The following is a 21,352-nucleotide window of genomic DNA, read 5'->3' on the forward strand; positions in this document are numbered from 1 at the left end:
TATGCACATGTACAGATGTTAATATATCTGATACATATATATCTCTCCGTATGTGTGTGCCATACACACACAAGGTCCACACTCTTGTAAGTCCCTGGAACTCACGGCTGACCTGTTGGGCATTGCTGCAACATGGACAGCTGTCACATATGAGCACACAGTAATATTAGAGGGTGTGTATATAGCTACAAATGCTAGATTAGCATACTAGCCTGGTACAGCATTTGCCAGTGCTAAGCTACACGTTAATATGACTATCATGCATGTGTTACTCTGTCACATCCATGTTTATATAGCTGTTTGCGCTACTCCCCCAAACAGCCATTGTCCACACTATTGTACAGAACACAGATAACATGGATCAGATGTTTGACATTTAATGCTGAGCTACAAATGTCACAGTTATGTCCCCCTGCACACAGCTACACACTGATTTGTCCATGGCAGTAGTTATACTGGACATATGTGCATAGATACGTACTGCTGCCACATATGGATGTTTCTAAGTATATAGAGTACTCTTCAAAAACATGTACTACATGCCAGTAAATACATATCTGTTACATACCTTTCCTTTGTATGTGTTGGTATTATTAATTTCCGTGTTCCTTTTGCTTTTGAGTTTGCTTTTGCTGTTAATGTCTCTCTCTCTCTCTCTCTCTCTCTCTCTGTCTCTCAGTGTCTGCAATGGAGTGATTGCATGTGTGGGCAGCAAGTACAGCCTGCTTTTATAGGTATCTGCACATGTGCATGTGATGGCCTCTGCACCAATTGGTGGCCACCATTTGCTAATTGCATGCAGCCTGCTGTGTGGTAATTACAGTACTCAGTGTCGTAGCAACCCAGTGTTATAAATTGCTAAGTCAGGTAGGCGTAGCCCTTTCAGCTTTCCAAAGTGGGACTCATACTTGTTTGCTGTGGACACCGTTGTTTAAGTCAGAAGGTTGGTATAGTTCTTATATCTGAAGCTAGGGGTGTAGCAATTGATTTAAATGTTGTACTCAGACCTGAATATTGCCACTTCCAGTACACACTTGTCAGTGTAGAATTGTACTCACCCCTGCAAATGCTAACACAAGATACATGGGAGTATGTAGTTTCTTTTCTACTTATACAAATAACGGCCATGCAAAAGTAGTTATTGAGATGTATTCTTTTGGCACATGAACTGTTTGTGAACTGCTATACTGTGAATATTAATGTACTCACTTCTGAACAGTTTGTGCTTTTTTATTGTTGACATTAGCACAGGCTGCTCATGAAAACTGGACAATTCCATTACTGAGTATGCCTACATACATCCTTGGTAGACCCTGAACACACAGGTATATTGTACACTTGGGAAGGGATGCAGACGTACAGAGAGCATTATGTATTATTGTATGAATGTTATCTTGCTGGACTTAAAGGGTTGCTGTGTACCTGTTAGTTTATCAAGGCAAGTAGTCTGTCTGCATAGCTCTCAACTGTGTACCTATCCAGATGGTAGCCAGATGTTAGCCTGTTATTCTTTCTCTGTGCAATGCACAGGTCTTTTCAGCACTGGTACAATGGCATTGTTACAGTCAGTTGCTACCAGTACATGGCTACATCCTTTGGTATTTCAGTGTTGTACTCCTACATAAGGGTATGCTTGTGGAAGTCCTTCCAAAGCTATTTGCACAGTGCGTAACAACAGAAAAGCTGATATGCCTGTGTGTTTCTGCCTCTGCCAGGCCTCGGAAACACTCAGGTACATATTTGAACAGAGTCAGGGAAAGGCAGGTAAAAGTGAGGTACACCTTCAAAATAATAGAGACAGTAAGTGGAGACTTCGAGAGAAACAGTGCATATGGATTACTACACCTTTTCTGAAGTACAAGTGGTGTCTAACTCTTATTATTGCCATTATTCATTAAGTGTAATACCCCACCTTTCTGCCTAATGTCAGTACTTTTCAGAGGGATTCAGAGGGACACAGCTAACATATGTTTCAAAATCAGGGTCATTCCTGAAAAGTAGTCACAGTTGGGATGTATGTCCTCTGCCCTAACCAGATATGCCACTGTTTGTCCTGCTATGATACTGTGTGTGGGTTGTAAAGTGCTGCTGTAACATTATTTCCTGCTAGAATGGCTGGTTCTCTTATCACAGTCATGTAACGCAATTCCACAACAACTGCTGGTAAAGTTCCACAGAACAAGTTTTGTGTTATGGCATTCCAATTTTTCCTTTACATTCACTCATTCTGATGCATGATATTTATTTCAGCACCAACTTGTATGTCTACTGTGGCTTAGTGGTACTTCATGCAGTCTAGTGGGTTCAAGGTCCGGGGTTCGAGACTGACAGAGGTATTTTATTTTGCTGCTGAGCAGAACAAGGGCCCTGACATGCAGAGTGACTAAGGCACTTTTAAGCAATTGTGAGCAGGTTTGCGTGGGTTTGCGTGATGCTTAGCGATGATTAGCTAAGTGCAAACAAGCACACACTCGTGCAAACCCGCTAACTACTGCTTAATAGTGTTTACTCCTGCTAAACCCTGCGCTCATTTCTTTGAAAGAAAAGAAAACGGGGAGATAAGAAAGTGGTGAAAAAGGGGCACAAAGAGGGAAAGACAGTAGGAAAACAGTTTGGGATGTGCAGGACAGGTGTAGGGAAGGTCCATAGCTGCCCATTTCTTTAACAGCAACAGCTGTGCATATGCAATACATTTGGAGGGAAATATGAAACATTCCACCCCGAGAGAGGGGTGAGGACAACAAAGTATGTTGTACTGCCAATTAAATATCAGTTTATGTGTCCAGTGGACATGTGTGCAAAATGGGCAGCTATGTATAGGACGTAATTATTTTTTGGGAGCAGATTTCCCTTTTTTTTTTTTCTTCAGGTGAGAGTGGAATGTGGGGTAGGGGAAGTAGGTATATTTGGGGAGGTAGGTTGGGGAGGTAAATAGACAAGACAAACAAGATGCATACAGGGGCAGAATATGACACATGGGGTGGGTGAACACCATTGATGGGAAAGGATGTTTAGAAATCGCAAGCCCATGAGCCCACAGATGGCAACAGAGGAAATGAGATCCCCACCCATGGGCATTCACTACTGCACCTTCACAACCCAGAGGTCGGCTGTGCTGGGGGCTGTGTAGGAGGGGCAGGCTCACCCATGAGTCGCGCCACTAGTGCCTCAAGCTGGTGTAGAGGATCAGCAACAGAACAATCGATCTCCCTATGCACCACAGCCCGGACCGTTCGGAGGGTGATAGGTGGCCCTCTTGTGCCTACACTTGCACGGGGAGGTGAGCCCCATCCCCTGCAGGGTTTCCACCCTAAAGTGGCACAGGGCCAATGGAGGAGGAGGTCCCAGGCTGGGCACCTGACCTGCTGGTGCCAGGTGCCATCGCCAGCTGAGGTGGGACAGGTGGGTCTGCTGGGACCGGCCTTCCCATACGTTCTATGTTTAGGAGGATTTAATGAAAATATGGGTTAGTAACAGTCAACAGCATTCCCATTTAGTTATAACAGCATGCAGAAGTATTCCCATTAATCCAACACACCAGAGTTCCAACAGTTGAACAGCAAGCATGACACATGCATATATAGAACAACAGTGGACATTACAACAGCATGCAGGTTTAATTGATGGCAATAGGCCACCAATATTGTACTATTTGAACAAGGCACATGCATCAAAATAAATGCAGATATTTATAAACCAATAGGACATATGTCCCAAGAAATGTTTTGAGATTAGACATACCCATTGAGGTGTGTAATTGCATTTTTTATGCACATACAGTAGGGTGGAAAATGATAGCTCCATTAACAAGTTATATATCCTTCTAGTTTACACTACATTCCTATTAACTGCAGTTATATGTCCCCTACATGTATTATTACACTACCCAATTGTCCTTAAATTGGGAAATGGGTTTTGCTAGATCTTTACATACATGGGCTGTATCTGACATACAAACTGTCCGGGATGCAGATGTTACTGCTACATATTTTGTGAGTTGCTCAGACACACTACTGCTGAGATGGCACACTGACAGCTCTACTTTCCTATACTTATCTAGATATGTTTAGGTGAAATTATCAGTTATATGTTAGCAGCTCCCTATATTTCTGCCAGCACAATGACATTTCTGGAGAACACAATACCAAGCTGCTCATGTGACAGATGAACCTGTACATGCTGGGCATGAACCAACATTTGAGGACTGTAAATATGCTTAAAAGCTTCTGGCACTCCCTTCATCCACTTTATATGGGCCTACCTAACTGTGTGTTAACAGCGCTTAATACAACAGTACTATTTCTATAATGCAAGAGTACAACAACATATCAAAGAAAATGACACAGACACACTCCAGGAATTATACCTTTATTAAAGACTTATAACACTTTTCTAGAGGCTCTCTCATTTATTTTATATAACAGTACATGCAGAATAATTATTAGAGAATCATTATACCTTTATTTATTGTGTTAAAACACTTTTTTCAGGCTCTCTCATTTATTTTACATAACAGTACAAGCTGGATAATTACTAACCTGCCCGGTGGCGCAGCCTTAGCAGCCTATCTGCATAGGCTTGCTGATTGGCAGCACGGACACCTGCAGCTGTGAAGTCAATAAAGTGATATTGTGACATACCTATCCATAGTATAGACTAGAATAGCAATTCTTACATACTTAATTCCATGGCTACTTACTCAGTAGTGGGGCATTTTCCATCTCACGTGCCTCCTGGATCCACTGGTCCAGTTGACCCACCTTGCATCTCTTCAGGTCTGCGTGGTGGTGCCTGACCTGCTCACCAGTCTGAGGGACACCTGTGGCACTGGTGAGTTCATGAGCTAAACAGTCCCAGGCTTTCGCTTTGTATTGGGTGCCCTGGTACTGGCCCCGCAGGAGTCTATCCTCATGATTATGGACAAGGAGCCAAACCAGTACTTTTGACTCCTCAATGCTCCAACATTGCGCTCGAAAATGACAGCCCTCTCCAGCTCCGGCCATTGCTGCCTGCAGATGGGAGCTACAACCAGTTATGGCAAGTATTCCCGCCTATGGAGCTTAAATATGCATCATTTCCTGCACTTATTTGTGATTGGCCAGTTTTGAAAAAACTCAGCTGAAGGCACACCTGCTTAGCAATGGGTAAACTTCCATTGATATGTATGTGTCTGTTGAAAGTGCATGCTTATGAAAGGCTGTCATGGCTTAGTAGTTCAGTACTGTGATTATGGTGCACAGTATCCCAGGTTCAAGGCCTGTCATTGCTTTTTATTTTACTACTGGCCAGACCGGCTAGGAGGTGTGGCTGTGTTTAGCCGACTTTGCTCAACTTTGCCCAACGTTGCCCGATGTTGCACTAGTTAGCGAGTTGTGCAGCTATGCACAAACATGTTCTGTTTGCACTAGTTTGCACGATGCGCAGCTCCATGTAAAGCTATTGCGCTAGTTAAAGCAATGCTAAGCTATGAGCAATTATACTTAAATGTGCTTAATACTGGTAAACTTTGCTTAGCAGTGCTTCCCATTGCTTAAGATACGTTACTTATGCATTCATCAGTATGCATAACCATTTCACCTTCTTATATAAATATATATATATATATATATATATATATATATATATATATATATATATATATATATATATAAAGTTCGTTCACTACTACATAGGCCATTTCAATGTTTTTTACTAAAATTTAAATGATAAATGTCAGGAATTATTTTTATATACAGATTTCCAACAGAAAATAGAAAGGGGAGTGGTGGGACTCGAACCGGGAACACCTCCTCTTTGTGTGAAAGCTCTACCACTACACTATTGCTATTTTGCTTAATTTGCATATAAGTTTCTTATTATCCTCTTCGATGTCTAAACTGCTAACTGTAGCTAAGCAATGGGCAAACCCACGCAAATACGGGCAGCTATATCGGGAATAATAAAAAAAAATAAAAGTTTTACATTTTATAATAGTACAGGGGGTTTGAATGTGGGGGAGTGTAGTGTTGGGTATGTACACATTTGAGTGGAATCGCTCATGTCAATTGACATTTCCCAATTGAGAGGCTTGCAGGGGCATGGATCTTTGGACTGCTCGGCAGTCCAACACGCCCCCTGCACTTGTGCATGCTCCATGCTAGCCTTAGAGTTGAGGCAGCACGCCCTCATTAATATGCATGGCATGCTGCCATCTTTCTCTTAGACTGGCGTTTCCGTGTAAGACTAATTTAGTCTTACACGGAGGATTCGTGAATCCTGGGGTATATCTTTGATTGCTTCTTGTAATAAGAGACATCAATTTTTGTAAATATTATGTCATGACAAAGCTATTTCTAGGACTAGAAAATCTGATCACAGAGACATTGTTCCTGCTTTCGGAAAATAAATAAAAAAATCTTCTTTTGTCTTGTGTATTTTGTTTTCATAAATGGTTATATGAATGTATGATTCAAGGTATTTCTTCAGGAGCATGATGCTGTCTATAATCCTCAAGTTGCATTGAATTATCTAGACTGCCTTCTTAGACATTTCATAACTTGGTAATGCCATGTAATTTGAATCATACTACATACACCAGTGCAAGGCCAGCAGCTAAAAGAAAAAAAGATACTTACACTTGGCAAGGAAAAAAGTATCCCTATACAACATTGATTTTAAAGACTTTTTACACAAAAGAAAATGAAAAGAAATGTAGGTATTTTAGAGCTCAGGGTCAACAGAAGTAAATGATTAAAGATTTATTTTCATACATATAACATCATGGTTTTTAACATAAAACACTATGTTCTATAGACATGTCTTTAAATTGCTGCACACTTCATGCAAAATCTGCCTAAATGCAGCCTTGCTTTCAAAGAAAGTAGCTTGAAGGTAGTTTGTCATGATGTCAGGTCAATGTTATTTTATTTTATAAATAAAAATTAATACACTGCAGATTTTTGAAAGCTCACTCATCATCTCCTTTTGGCTTATCCCAGTTAGTGGTCACCACACTACTGTAAGACCATTTTTCTTATAAAATTTTAAGCTTTTTGAAAAATGCATGAAGAAGCTGCAGTTGCATTGTTTGGTAGCCAGCTAATGCTGTAAAAACATGTGAATTCCTGACTACTGAATAAGTGATGTGCTGTGACCATGTTATTAACTTAATCTAGTGTCTGAGCAAGAAGGAACTTGACAGATGATACATTCTCAAATCAACTGTCCAGCATGCTTTGAAGTGAGAAGTGTATCTTTGTGGAATACCAACTTTTTTCTTTTATTTTTATATGGAAACTGTTATATTTTTTATAGGTTCATAGGTATGTACTAGGCCATGCAATCAAACCCTATGGTGTATCATGAGGCTATGGTAGTTAAGAAGTTTGTAGAAGTTCTGTGTGTGGGTGGTATTTTAGTTTGTGAATTACTGTCAGAATCTGTCTGCCAGAGACATGGAGGCCAAACGCAAGTTAAATTTCCAGTTTCCCATCCATTGGTCAATGTTACACTTAAATAGAGTTCGGGATAGACTCTGCTTCACATGGATGGGGATCCTGTTCCAGAGCATGAAGATTCTCAGACACATGTATCTGTCACACCGACATGGCTTGTTTATGCAAAATTTAAATCCTTGTATCAAGTGGTTCTGATGCTATTCATTTTGTGAATGGGCAAAATTTTCATCAGAGCTGGATCCAAGAATGTCTTGTATGCCAGGCATAGATCACCTGTCAGTAACCTTTTGAATACTGAGTATAGAGATAGAGCTTTAGGGTGATCCATACATGACAATGTGTTTAAAACCTGGATCCTGGTAAGGAACCTTTGTGGGTGTCCCAACAGTCACATATGTCTGGTCAGGTACATGCTGAAGGGAGCATTACATTCAGTGATGAGTCTGATAAGAGCTGAATAAAGTGATGCTATGAATTCCATGGACCTGGATGCCATAAGTTGGGAAACACAAATTGGTTTTCTTACTACCTTGGCTATGTGTTGGTCAAAGGCCAGATTATTGTGTACATATGTTCCCAGATCCCCAACTACCAGGTTGAACTTAAGGGTGTATTATTGATGGCATAATAAGCCTGGATAGTAGTTTTCCCAAAAGGCACTATAATGCATTTCTTGGCGTTAAGTTTTAATCCGTGAGTTTTCATCTCTGTTAGCCCCACCCATATGATTTTTGTGTCATGGGGAATGCTGTGTTAGCTCCCAATTTGCAAGTATCTGTAAATTTTGTCAGTAATAGGCACTTGACATTAGCCTTTCCCTCTGAGAAGTGGATGCCAAATAGGAGCAGTCACAGCATCAAGCCCTAAATTGCCCTGCTCATGACCGGTGTCTTAGTGAAGGTGGTGTCACCAATCCTGATTTCCTGGGTCCTGTGTGTGAGCCAACTGGTCATCCAGTGAGTTTATGTAGGGAGTTTTGTCCAGTTCATTGACATTGTCAACTATACCTGAGCGAGGTATTGAATCGAACACATTAGGCAAATCCAGGTAGGAGGCATGCACCATTTCCCCTCATTCATTGTCTTGGCGACCTTCTGAAAGAAATCCTCCAGGTTTACTAGGCATGACTTCCCTTGACAAAACCAAACTTTCAGGAGTGTGAACGTTACCTGCATCTTTGTTGATCATTTCCATGATCATTCTTTCTATGGCTTTGCATATTAGACTAGTCAGACTAATAAGTCTTTATTTTCTGGGGATGGTCAATGGTCCACCCTTTTGAAGTGGGATAGCCAGTGCAGTCCTCCATTCCCATGTTATAAAGCCTATTTTGAGGCTTTAGTTCAAAAGTGACTCAAGTGGTTCTGATAAGTCAATGTTTCAAGCTATTTAGGAATCATTCTGGGATACTGTCAGGGCTGACTGAGGCAGTGTTTTTGGCTTTACCTAGTGCCGTCAGGACCTGCTCCCTATTAATCATTGGGGTGGTTATGTTAGCAGGTATTTCATGGGGGAAGGTAGTGAGTGGAATAAGGGGTGAAGTTTAAGCTGAATTTGACATCCAGTGTATTTGCCATGTCACTCTGCTCAGTGAAGGTGACACCATTGACCACTAGTTTGGCACACTGATGTGTGCTGCCTTTGAGGTTTGGACATAGCTGTAGAATGTCTTGTTGTTGTCTTTAGCCTGTGAGGCTACCTTGATCTCATAATTAGCCTTGTTGGAGTCAATTAATTTCCTGCCTAGTTTAATCAATATAACAGGAAATAAATTCTCCTCACCACTACTAAAGACACCGAAGGTAGACAAATAAACAAGGAAAAAAGACCTTAGGTGTTGTCCACAGCTTCAGGCTTCAGTCTGTTAAAACACAATTTATTGATTGCTTAAACAGTGAAGCTGACAAAATGTAAACTTCACTGGAATATGGTGAACTGAAAATAATTAAATATCCACAAGCCTGAAGTTGTGGATGCTAATTACTAGGCTAATTATTTCAGTACTTCAGTGAAGTTTGCATTCCTGTCAGCTTCACTTTTTAAGCTTTCAATAAATTGAGTTTTAACAACCTGAAGTCTGAAGCTGTGGATGACAATTGCTTGGATATTTAATTATTTTCAGTTCACTATATTCCAGTGAAGTTTACATTTTGTCAGCTTCACTTTTTAAGCAATCAATAAATTGTGTTTTAACAGACTGAAGCCTGAAGCTGTGGACGACACCTAAGGTCTTTTTTCCTAGTTTAATCATTATGGGAGTTCTTCCTGATTTTAGCCATGACTTTTTTTTCCCTTTTGCTATATACCCAGTTAGGGTTAGGACTCCTCCGGTATGGTTTGTTTTTAATTTTTTTTTTGAGCTTACTTCTTGTTGGTATAGCATCCTCTATAAATCAATTTACATAGTTGCATAGAGTCTCTCTGAACAATTTCACATAGGTTGCTGTGAAAACAAGGTTGGGAGGGGCAGGGAATTTTGGCAACAATTGCTTAATAGGATATAGTTTGCTGTGGACTAGTTTTAAGCATTACAGGATTTGCTGGGGTTACCAAGCTGACTTTTGTTTTGAAGGAAAACGTGATATTGGGGGGAAGGGGGTGAAACGCTCTCCCATATAGGTGAGTACCAGGTCCAGTATGTTTAAACCTCTGATGGGTATATGCACTATCTGGTCAATGGCATGTGGGTTAATAAAATCCAGGGATAATTGTGCACATGAGTATGAGGCAGTGTGCATTTCCCATACAATCTATAGAGGGGTAGTTAATGTCTCCCTAGAATAGGGTATTTGTTTTAGTGGTGAGTGTCTACAGTAGGTCTAAATACAAACTATGAGATACTAGGGGCATAGAGGGTGACCTACAGCTTACTAGGATATGTTATGGGACTTTGTTTATGATGATTTGATTATGATGCTTGCCTATAGTCTATAGATCTTATTTGCATGATTTCAAGGTGGTTCAGCCAGAAACTTCACTCTTCATGAAGTAGCAGTTCTACCTGTGGTTTGTTGTTTTTCCTTGTGGATAGGAGATGTTTTACTCTATAAGGCCATGAGACTATTGCACCTCACTACAAAGATCTGATCATCATCATCATCATCTTCTTTCGGCTGTTCCCATTAGGGGTCACCACAGCAGATCACCTGTTTCCATTTCTTCCTGTCTGCTGCATCTTGATCTGTCACACCAACCACCTGCATGTCCTCTCTCACCACATCCATAAACCTTATCTTAGGCCTTCCTCTTTTCCTGTTTCCTGGTAGCTTCATCCTTAGCATCTTTTTCCCAATATATTCAGCATCCCTCCTCAGCACATGTCCAAACCAACGTAATCGTGCCTCTCTGGCTTTAGCTCCAAACCTTCCAACCTGGACTGACCCTCTAATATACTTATTCCTAATCCTGTCCACCCTCATCACACCCAGTGCAAATCTTAACATTTTTAATTCTGCCACATCCAGCTCAAACTCCTGCCTTTTTGTCAATGCCACTATCTCCAACCCATATAACATAGCTGGTCTCACTACCCTCTTGTAGACCTTCCCTTTCACTCTTACAGGTACTCGACTGTCACAAATCACTCCTGACACCCTTCTCCACCCACTCCATCCTGGCTGTACTCTCTTTTTCACCTCTCTTCCACACTCACCGTTACTCTGAACTACTGACCCCAAGTATTTAAACTCATCCACCTTCGCCACTTCTACTCCTTGCATCCTCACCATTCCTCTATCCTCCCTCTCATTCACACACATATATTCTGTCTTAGTCCTGCTGACCTTCATTCCTTTTCTCTCTAGAGCATATCTCCATCTCTCCAGGGTCTCCTCCACCTGTTCCCTACTCTCACTACAGATCACAATGTCATCTGCAAACATCATAGTACAAGGGGACTGTCTGATCTCGTCTGTCAACCTGTCCATCACCATTGCAAATAAGAAAGGGTTCAGAGCTGATCCTTGATGTAACCCTACCTCCACCTTAAACTCATCCATCACTCCCACGGCAGACCTCACCGCTGTCACACTACCCTCGTACATATCCTGTACCACTCTTACATACTTTTCTGACAATCCTGACTTCCTCATACAATACCACAACTCCTCTCTAGGCACCCTGTCATATGCTTTCTCTGAGTCTACAAAAACACAATGCACCTCCTTCTGACATTCTCTGTACTTCTCCATCAACACTCTCAGAGCAAAGATTGCATCTGTAGTGCTCTTTCCCCGCATGAAACCATACTGCTGATCACTAATCATCACGTCCCTTCTTAACCTTGCTTCCACTACTCTTTCCCATAACTTCATGCTGTGACTGATCAGTTTAATCCCTCTGTAGTTACTACAGCTCTGCACATCACCCTTATTCTTAAAAATCGGTACCAACACACTTTTTCTCTATTCCTCAGGCATCCTCTCACTTTCCAAGATTTCATTAAACAATCTGGTTAAAAACTCCACTGCCATTTCACCTAAACACTTCCATGCTTCCACAGGTTTGTCATCTGGGCCAACAGCCTTTCCATTCTTCATTCTCTTCATAGCTACCCTTACTTCCTCCTTGCTAATCCATTGTACTTCATGATTCACTATCCCTACATCATCCAACCTTCTCTCCCTCTCATTCTCTTCATTCATCAATCCCTCAAAGTACTCTTTCCATCTGCTCTACACACTCTCCTTGCTTGTGAGTATGTTTCCCTCATTATCCTTTATCACCTTTACCTGCTGCAAATCTTTCCTAGCTTGGTCCCTCTGTATAGCCAATCAGTACAGGCCCTTTTCTCCCTCCTTAGTGTCTAACCTTTCATACAACTCTTCATATGCCTTATCCTTAGCCTTCGCCACCTCTCTCTTTGCCATGCACCTCATCTCCTTATACTCCTGTCTACTTTCTTAATCTCTCTGACAATCCCACTTCTTCTTTGCCAACCTCTTTCTCTGTATACTCTCCTGTACTTCCTCATTCCACCACCATATCTCCTTGTCATCCTTCCTCTGTCCAGATGTGATACCAAGCACCTTTCTAGCCGTTTCTCTTACTAGCTCTGCTGTAGTTACCCAGATATTTGGTAACTCTTCACTACCACCCAGTGCCTGCCTTAACTCATCCCTGAACTCCACCTCACAATTACCCTTTTTCAGTTTCCACCATTTGATCCTTGGTGCTGCCCTCACACTCCTCCTCCTCTTCTTGATCATCAACGTCATCCTACAAACCACCATCCTATGCTGCCTAATTACATTTTCTCCGGTCACAACTTTACAGTCTCCAATCTCCTTCAAAGGCCCGCCTACATAAGATATAATCCACCTGTGTGCATCTTCCTCCACTCTTGTATGTCACTCTATGCTCCTCCCTCTTGTTAAAATACGTATTCATCACAGCCATGTCCATCCTTTTCACAAAATCCACTACCATCTGACCTTCGGCATTCCTTTGTTTAACACCATACCTACCCATCACTTCTTCATCCCCTCTGTTCCCTTCACCAACATGCCCATTAAAATCTGCTCAAATCACCACTCTCTCACCCTTGGGTACAGTCATCACCACTTCATCCAATTCACTCCAAAATTTTTCTTTCTCATCCATTCCACACCCAACCTGTGGAGCATATGCACTAACAACATTTATCATTACACCATCAATTTCCGGCTTCATAAACATCACTCTATCCGACACTCTTTTCACCTCCAAAACACTCTTAGCATACTGTTCCTTCAGAATAACTCCTATGCCATTTCTCTAATTTTGTATATATATATATATATATATATATATATATATATATATATATATAGACACACACACACACACACACACACACACACACACACACACACACACACTCCTGAGGGGCTCTTGTGTTATTCGACAGAGAATCAGATTGGACATTATGCCACTTTACAGATTGTTGTCTATTGTTTTGGTATGATGCAAACCAGTTGTGGCATTTGGAGGTAAAGCCAAGTTTTGTTAATTGGATCAGAAGTTTAGTATGTGATACTGTGTCAAAAGCCCTAGATAGATCCAATAGTATTACTGAAGTGGGGTGACATATCTAAGGCTTTATTGACAGTATCGGTGAATGAGAGCAGGGCTGTAATAGTGCTGTGCTCTGGGCGGAAGCCGTGTTGAGTGGGAGACAGAAGATTATTATCAGTGAGGTACTTGAGGAATTGTGTGTGTGTGTGTATACACTTCTCAAGGATTTTGGATAGTGGGGAAAGTATAGAGCTGAGGGGATAGTTTGAGAAGTCATGAGAGTTTCCACCTTTATGTAGTGGAGTAATGATAGATTTTTTTCCATAGATGTGGAACGTATCCTTCTGTGAGAGAGCTGTTTATAAGGATACTAACTGGATATGCAATGGCATTTGCTATTAGTTGTAAATATTCCGGGGGGAGGTTGTCTGTGGAAAGAGAGCATGGTTTGAATTTTTTTAAATAGTTTACATATGAGAGATGTGGGTACCGGTTGAATAGAAAATGAGTGATTTGTGGAAAGATTGGAATTTTGTCAGGAATGAGTGGTACATTGTCATTTTGTATGAGATCATTAATATTCTGGGAGTTACACAACAGACAATAGGAATGAAAGAATGGAGGGAATGACTTTGGAAGTCAGATTCCCATAAGGGTGGAAGCCAGAGACGCAGCCTTTTAAAACCACAACAGAAGAGTGAGAGGGTTTTTAAAAATTCAAGCTCTAGCTCTAGTCCTGTGTTTAGAATTTCAGAAACAATTAGCTTAATGGCTAAGTTGGAACTGGGGTAGACTCAAAAAATGGGGGGGGGGGAAGCAAGTAAACATAAAACGCACTGAAATACAATTTAAGCAGGTATATACATCTATAAAAATAATGAAACACAAACCATGAACAGAAGTCACAATACTGCTACTAATTCCAACCCAGCACAAACTAAGGCACCAGACTAGCGGAATGTAACATTAAGCATTTATATAAAAAACTGAAGCACACATACTGATGCAGAATTCACAATACTGCCACTATCACAGTCTTTTGGCAGGCTAAGGCACCAGACTATGCAGAAAATCACTAGTAATACTGTATTAAATTACTAAATGATCACAGTCCTGCCACAACTGTTAAGCTACAAGACTGAAGCCCTACACTGAGTTCAAAATACAAAAAGCTACCTTTTACATGTATTTGTACTTGTGGAAATAGAAGTAAAAGGGTCTATATCAAAATTCCGAAGAGGTACAATGCCAAATTTGAAAACATCGAACCCAAAACATCAAATGGTGAAAATAGCGAAGACCCAGAACATCAAAATCTTACCTAGGGCAAGATTTTGGTGGGCCGTTCCATGGCTTAACTATTTCCTCCACTGTGGTGCAAGAGTTACGGACCTTAGGGTTAGGGTGCGGGTTAAGGTAAGTGGATAGTTAATAATGTATGTATGGTGTAGTGTAGGGTTGTGTTTTTTTAACTGTATGTGTGTGTGTATTAATTAGTTTGTTTGTGTATAGATTTGTAGGGTATGGGTGTGATAGTTATGGACCTTACGGTTAAAGTGCGGGTTAAGGTAAGTGGATAGTTAGTAATGTATGTGTGGTTTAATGTGGGGTTGGGTTTTGTTAAATGTATGTGTGTGGTTTATTTATTTTGGTGTGCTTGTGTTGGGTGTATGTTTCTCGGAACAGCACATTTTTTCCCTGGGAAAAAAAATTCGTTATTCTGAGCGTTCGATGTTTTCAATATTCGAAATTCCAAGTTCGAAGATACGGTGTTCGACATTTTGGCATTTTGAATATATGATATAGACCCGAAGTAAAGTATAATGTATAACCAATGCTAAAATCTTCCACTAATACACAATCTTTTCACAGCTGCAAATTAAGCTACAAAACTAACATCTCAGAACAAACTAAAAAATGCATACAGATTTTTTTTTTTTTTATTTTTTAGTAAACAAAGATACCTGAATAAGCAGACTACATTTCCTAGCCAATCTCTGCAAATATTCTTTTGTAAGCATGTCTATGATGTAAGCAGTGATACCTATGATGTAAGCAATGATGCCACCCACATCCTTCAATTAGTCTTTTACTAGCGATCTACCCACACAACCCTAATCTGATTAATTTACTTTTCTCCCAATAAAACTGGAAAGTTTTTATTGAAGAAGGCTTCCAAATACTTTTCAGTCAAACTTTCACATGTTCTATTAGTTCTATCTTTATTGATTCAACTTTTCCTTTCAATACTTTCAGCTGTGTTGCAAAGGCACTAAAACATTTTGTCTTGACTAATAATTTTGGCCTTTTTCACTGTTGCCCCTTCTGGCTGCAGTAGAGCATTGTACTGAGATTCATAGACTTGGTAGGTCACCCAGAAAGACTGCACAGGCACAGGAGTATGAGTTTCTCCCAGGAAATCATTCTAATACCTGACACATATACCTTTACGGACTATAACTAAAGCCTCTTTGGCTTTTCCTAGGCATGATTCCCTTTCTGCTACCCAGGAATTCCAACCTGTGGATATTGTGGCCTTTACCAATGCTCCTATGTAGTTGTGATTGCAAGTGTAACTTTTATACTGCTGTTCCATTAGTGTAAATATTGACATGAACATCACATGTTGATGACTTAATCAGTGTTCTTCCAATATACATCATGATTTTAGCTCACCCCACCTGTCTTATCTTCAATTCATGGTTCAGGCTCTTTATATTAACATTGTAAGAGCTGCAGTGCATAGAGTTTTTTAGTTAAGTCTGCAACTTCTTTGATCATGTTACCCTTGAAATAATATCATCACACTTACACCATTGTTGTCATATTTTATCTTACTGCATACCTTAACTTTACTAATTATCTCAGCCAGGTACACTGCTACTGATTAACTCCCACTGGAAGGTGCTGCCTGCTTTGCGGCACTCCATCTCATCCTTGTGCTACCCTAGGACAGATCTGATATAATCATAAACAAGATATTTTTACTGACTGTTATCCTTCTCCTTAAAATCATAATCTTAACATTTTTACAACAGATGCTTTCATTCTATAATCAACAAAATTATGATCCAATAATACAAACAAACTCAGGGTAATGCAGTCTCATTACAATCCACTAAATACAACAAATTGTGAATCAACAGATTATTGACTTGATATAATCTCCATCCCAGTCCTTATAACAATCCATTTCCATTCCAAAAACATCTTTTCTGTATGTAAACTCTAAACAGTGTCTGCAGCTGCCTACTGTCACTTTGCAGCTATAACTAGTGCATCACTCCTGTTCCACCTCACATAGTCACACATCCCAGTCTGCCATATCATTAGCTTTCAACCTGTTTTACCAACCAAACTAACATTATAGACACTCTGTAAAATAGCCATTCTCCCACTTGCATAACACAGATTAGTAATCAGCTAATCTCACCTGGTGAGTTTTTGCCATTGGCCACACTAGTCCAGTTATTTCCACACAATGGTTCTTAAACATGCTGCGCTAAAGGAACGCAGGGTTAAACAGAGTAAAGGCACTACTTTGAAACAGTCTGACAGTTCTTTAGCCTGCTGAATGTAATAAAATGCAACTTCCTATGTGGTGTGTTGGCATAAATCATGTGACTGTCTTTTTTTTTTTTTGTTTTGCCTGTTAACATCAAGGGTTGAATTACAGATGCATCTCACACAATTTCTTAGAGTGATTTTATATGTGTATGATATGTTTAATCACAACATTTGCCAGAGTTACAAGTTATTTTGGAGATATGTTAAATACTGGCCAGAATGGGTATCTGAAATGTCATCCATTCCCACAACTATCACATATTTATCCAACCATATTCTGCTTGACGTAAGCCTATTGTCCCTCTTCTTTACTCTTATGTCAGTCACTTCATGATAGACAGAATGGCAGCTTAATAATGAGAACAGACCAAAGACATGTCCATGAATGTTCCATTAAACCAGACATTGTTATGTGTATGTAAACCTCTCATTGTATTCATATTTTCACTCCCACCCCTCTTTACGTGTGTGCATCTAATAAGCTGATGGATGTACAGGTAATCTCATGCTTTTTCATACTGACATGACTCTGCTGATGGATAATGCAATCATGTTCCCTTGATTCATTAGTTTATCAGTGCTCCTGCAGTGTGCAAGGGTTAAAAATCTGCTGAAGGATTCCCTTTGTATCATGTTTAGATGATGATGGATGAAGTGTTCATCTAATGTGATGTTGAAACTGTCCTTACTGTGAAGAGGCATACTGCACATACTGTGCAGGATATCTGGCCATACTCGAATACTTAACATATCTGCTGAGTCATAATTATCATTTCAAAAGTTGTAACACCCCTTATCATTTTGAGAAAGCTGTGCACACAATTAACGTGTGATTTGCAGTGAGGCCTGCAAAATAGCTACTAATTGTACAACTATTTTGAGGAATGCATTACTCATAAAATTTTGGGAAGACACACAGTTTAGTGTAGTCACTGATAGTCGGATTTGCAGTCCTGACCACATTTTCCTAGCAAATGTCTTCCTGACAGTATTTGTAAAAAAAAGGGAATAATCTGGATTTGAAGCCTGGCTCACCTGGACTCTCTCTCTTGCGTACTGCACCACATAGAAAGTTGGGGAGCAGGTGTATTTTCTACACTCAGTACTGTCCAGAGTGCTGATTGCCATGCCTTACTGCTGAATCTATTTACACAAAGGAAGGCAAACCAAATTAAATGTTACAGTTTTTTCCTTAAGTATAGAGTTGCATTTGCTCGGCACTTAATGATGCACAAATGGGAAGGCAATGGCAACAGTTATTTATGTAATAAAACTTTGGCCACATCTCAGATATAGACTATGGCATGAACATCACAGTATATGCCTGCAATTTCTCCCAAAACATATTTTGCAAACTACTTCACAACCTCATGAAATTCAAACCATGAATGTGCTAACACTTTGCCATCATCTGTAAAAATCAGTTTCTCAGCAATGCATGATGTAAAGAGGTGTTTAACATGCCTCACTGTTATTTTCAAATACATGGAAAGGCATTAATAAACACAAGAGAATGGCAGGTACATGTTTGCTTGACTGAGCACATGCTTTCTGATATTCATGTGTGCCTTGCAGCAATGCACTTGCAAATGATATATCAGTACTTTTGTCATTGTGAAGTAAACTAGATAAATATAGAGGATAAATGCAGTGTTACATTTGGTATGGGTTTATACTGTCACTGGATATTGGTCATCCATGATCATATAATACTATTTTTATTTATTTATTTATTTATTTACATTTGGTGACTGGGAAAGTCTGACTGGGTCAGAAACCCATTTTCAGTGGAGACCCAAGGAAAAAAGCTTCACAGTACAATGTTTGGACAATAAAAGTTTAAACAACAGTAATATCAAGACATAGCATACATTTTTAAACAAAAAATAAAAGTACAATATTGACAGAAAAATTATATGATCAAAAATGAGTGACTTTAACATTTATGATAAAATGGAAAAGATAATTAGTAGACAAAACAGTTTAGAATAGTAGCTTGATTACTAAGCAGTCAAATAATTTATGGAAATAGAACATTTTGACTTTTACATAATAGGGATGAAAGACTGATATGAGAAAATCAAGAAGATGGACAAAGAGAAGAAGGGGAGATTAGCGTAGAAAGTTGCTTTAAGATATATTGTACATTTTTGAAGTTAAATTTCAGGACAGAGTGATAAGAAAGTTTACTGCAAAAGGAATGAATGTATATTGGAGAGTGGGAAGTATTGATGGTGGCTAAGGTAAACTTAAATGATATAATATAGATAAAGGACTCTACTGTAGATGCTATTGAATAGGATAAAAGATCGATCTAAGAAGGCATGACGGTGATTGTCAGTAAATTCGATTAATGTGGACATCACTTCATCTGAATATGAAGACACATACCTCCACCTTTGCAGTAGTGGGGTTTCAAAGTTTGTGTGTGTGCATGTGTGTGTGTGTGTGTGTGTGTGTGTGTGTGTGTGTGTGTGTGTGTGTGTGTGTGTGTGTGTGAGCGAGCATGTGTGAGTGTGTGTGTGTGTGTGTGTGTGTGTGTGTATACAGGTACATCTGCAAGACACATTCATGACAGCTCCTTTCAAATAGATTACCAGGATATATTTAAATTTATTTTTGCAAATCGTAATCATGCATTCATAGCCCAAGTCCTGCCTTTGCACACATCTCATAATAACAGTATATCTTTCCTGTGACACTGTGATGTTGTCATCCTCCATAAAGAACACCGTGACAGTAATAAAATCAGATGTCTGTGATGGTGTGATTGTTAAGTATTGTGTTCTCCAGCTTGCGTAACTAGTTAAATAGGGGACAAAATCATGCAACAGTCAACGTGTCTGTCTATCTGTATGTCTGAGTGCATGGGCATGTGTACTCAGAAGAATGTGACTCCAGGTCTTGATGCTCTCACTCAAGTAACATTCAGAAAATACTTTCACATAGTTACATGACTACACAGCAATTTCCTACAGCCCTCACACCATCATCTTCTCACCATACACTGATCACATAATCTGCAATAAAGTGCACTATGACACTGCTAAAGTCAGACTTGTGCTGTGGTACTAGTATTAAGTACTCTGTTCTCTCACTTCTATAACTAGTTAGATAAGGGATTGAATCTCACCACAGTGAACGTGTGAGTGTGTGTGGTGTGTGTGTGTGTGTGTGTGTGTGTGTGTGTGTGTGTGTGTGTGTGTGTGTGTGTGTGTGTGTGTGTGTGTGTGGGTGTGGTGTGGGTGTGTGTGTGTGTGGGTGTGGGTGTGTGTGTGTGTGGGTGTGTGTGTGGGTGAGTGTACGTGTGTGTGCATGTGTGTGCGTGTGTATGAATGTGTGTGCATGTGTGTGCATGTGTGTGTGTGTATGTGTGTGTGTGTGTGTGTGTGTGTGTGTGTGTGTGTGTGTGTGTGTGTGTGTGTGTGTGTGTGTGTGTGCTTAGTCAGAAGAGCTCGACTCCAGGTCCTGCTGCCCTCACTCAAGTATTAATCAGAAAATACTTTTACACTGGTACATGACTCCACATCAATTTCCTACAGCTCTCACACCATCATCATTTCACCATACACTGATGATGTCATCCTCTACTCTGATACAGTTAAACTCCGACTTGTGCTGTGGTACTAGTGCTATGTTTTCTTTTCTCTGGCTCTTGTAACTAGTTAGGCATGGGATCAAATCTCACAACAGGCAATTTGCATGTGTGTGTAGTTATAAGAGCTTGACTCCAGGTCCTGCTTACCTCACTCAAGTATCATTCAAAAAATACTTTTACAATGGTACAGGACTGCACAGCAGTTTCATACAGACCTCCCAATATCATCTTCTCACCATACACTATTTTCTAATAACTGCAATCTGATACAGATATAGTCACACTTGGGCAGTGGTGCTAGTGTTAAGTACTATGTTCTGTAGCTTGTCTAACTAAATAGGTAGGGGTTTTAATCTCAAAGTGGTCAACTTAAGTGTGTGTTCATTCAACTCTCAGTCAGGAGACAATGTTATACTAAGATACGAGTCCACATCTATGTCACACAGTCCTACCAACATCTTTTCACCATACACTGATGATGTCATCCTCTATGAAGTGCACTTTGAGAGTGTTAAAGTTGGGCATCTGTAGTGGTGCTAGTCTTTGGTTGTATGGAATCATGCTTATATACTTACACAGGTGTGAGTTTGAATCTAACCTCAATCAAGTGGTGTGTGACTGGCAGTATATTACAGTCATTTTATGATGTTCTGAAACCCTTTTCATTTCATTTGCACTTGGGAGAATATTTTACATAACCCCATGAATCCAATGTCCCCTGTTCCCTCTGTCCACATAACATCCTTTCTGTGGAGGA

This window comes from Protopterus annectens, chromosome 5.part1, assembly GCF_019279795.1.
Source record: "Protopterus annectens isolate FY-2018-M chromosome 5.part1, PAN1.0, whole genome shotgun sequence".
Lineage (NCBI taxonomy): Eukaryota > Metazoa > Chordata > Ceratodontiformes > Protopteridae > Protopterus > Protopterus annectens.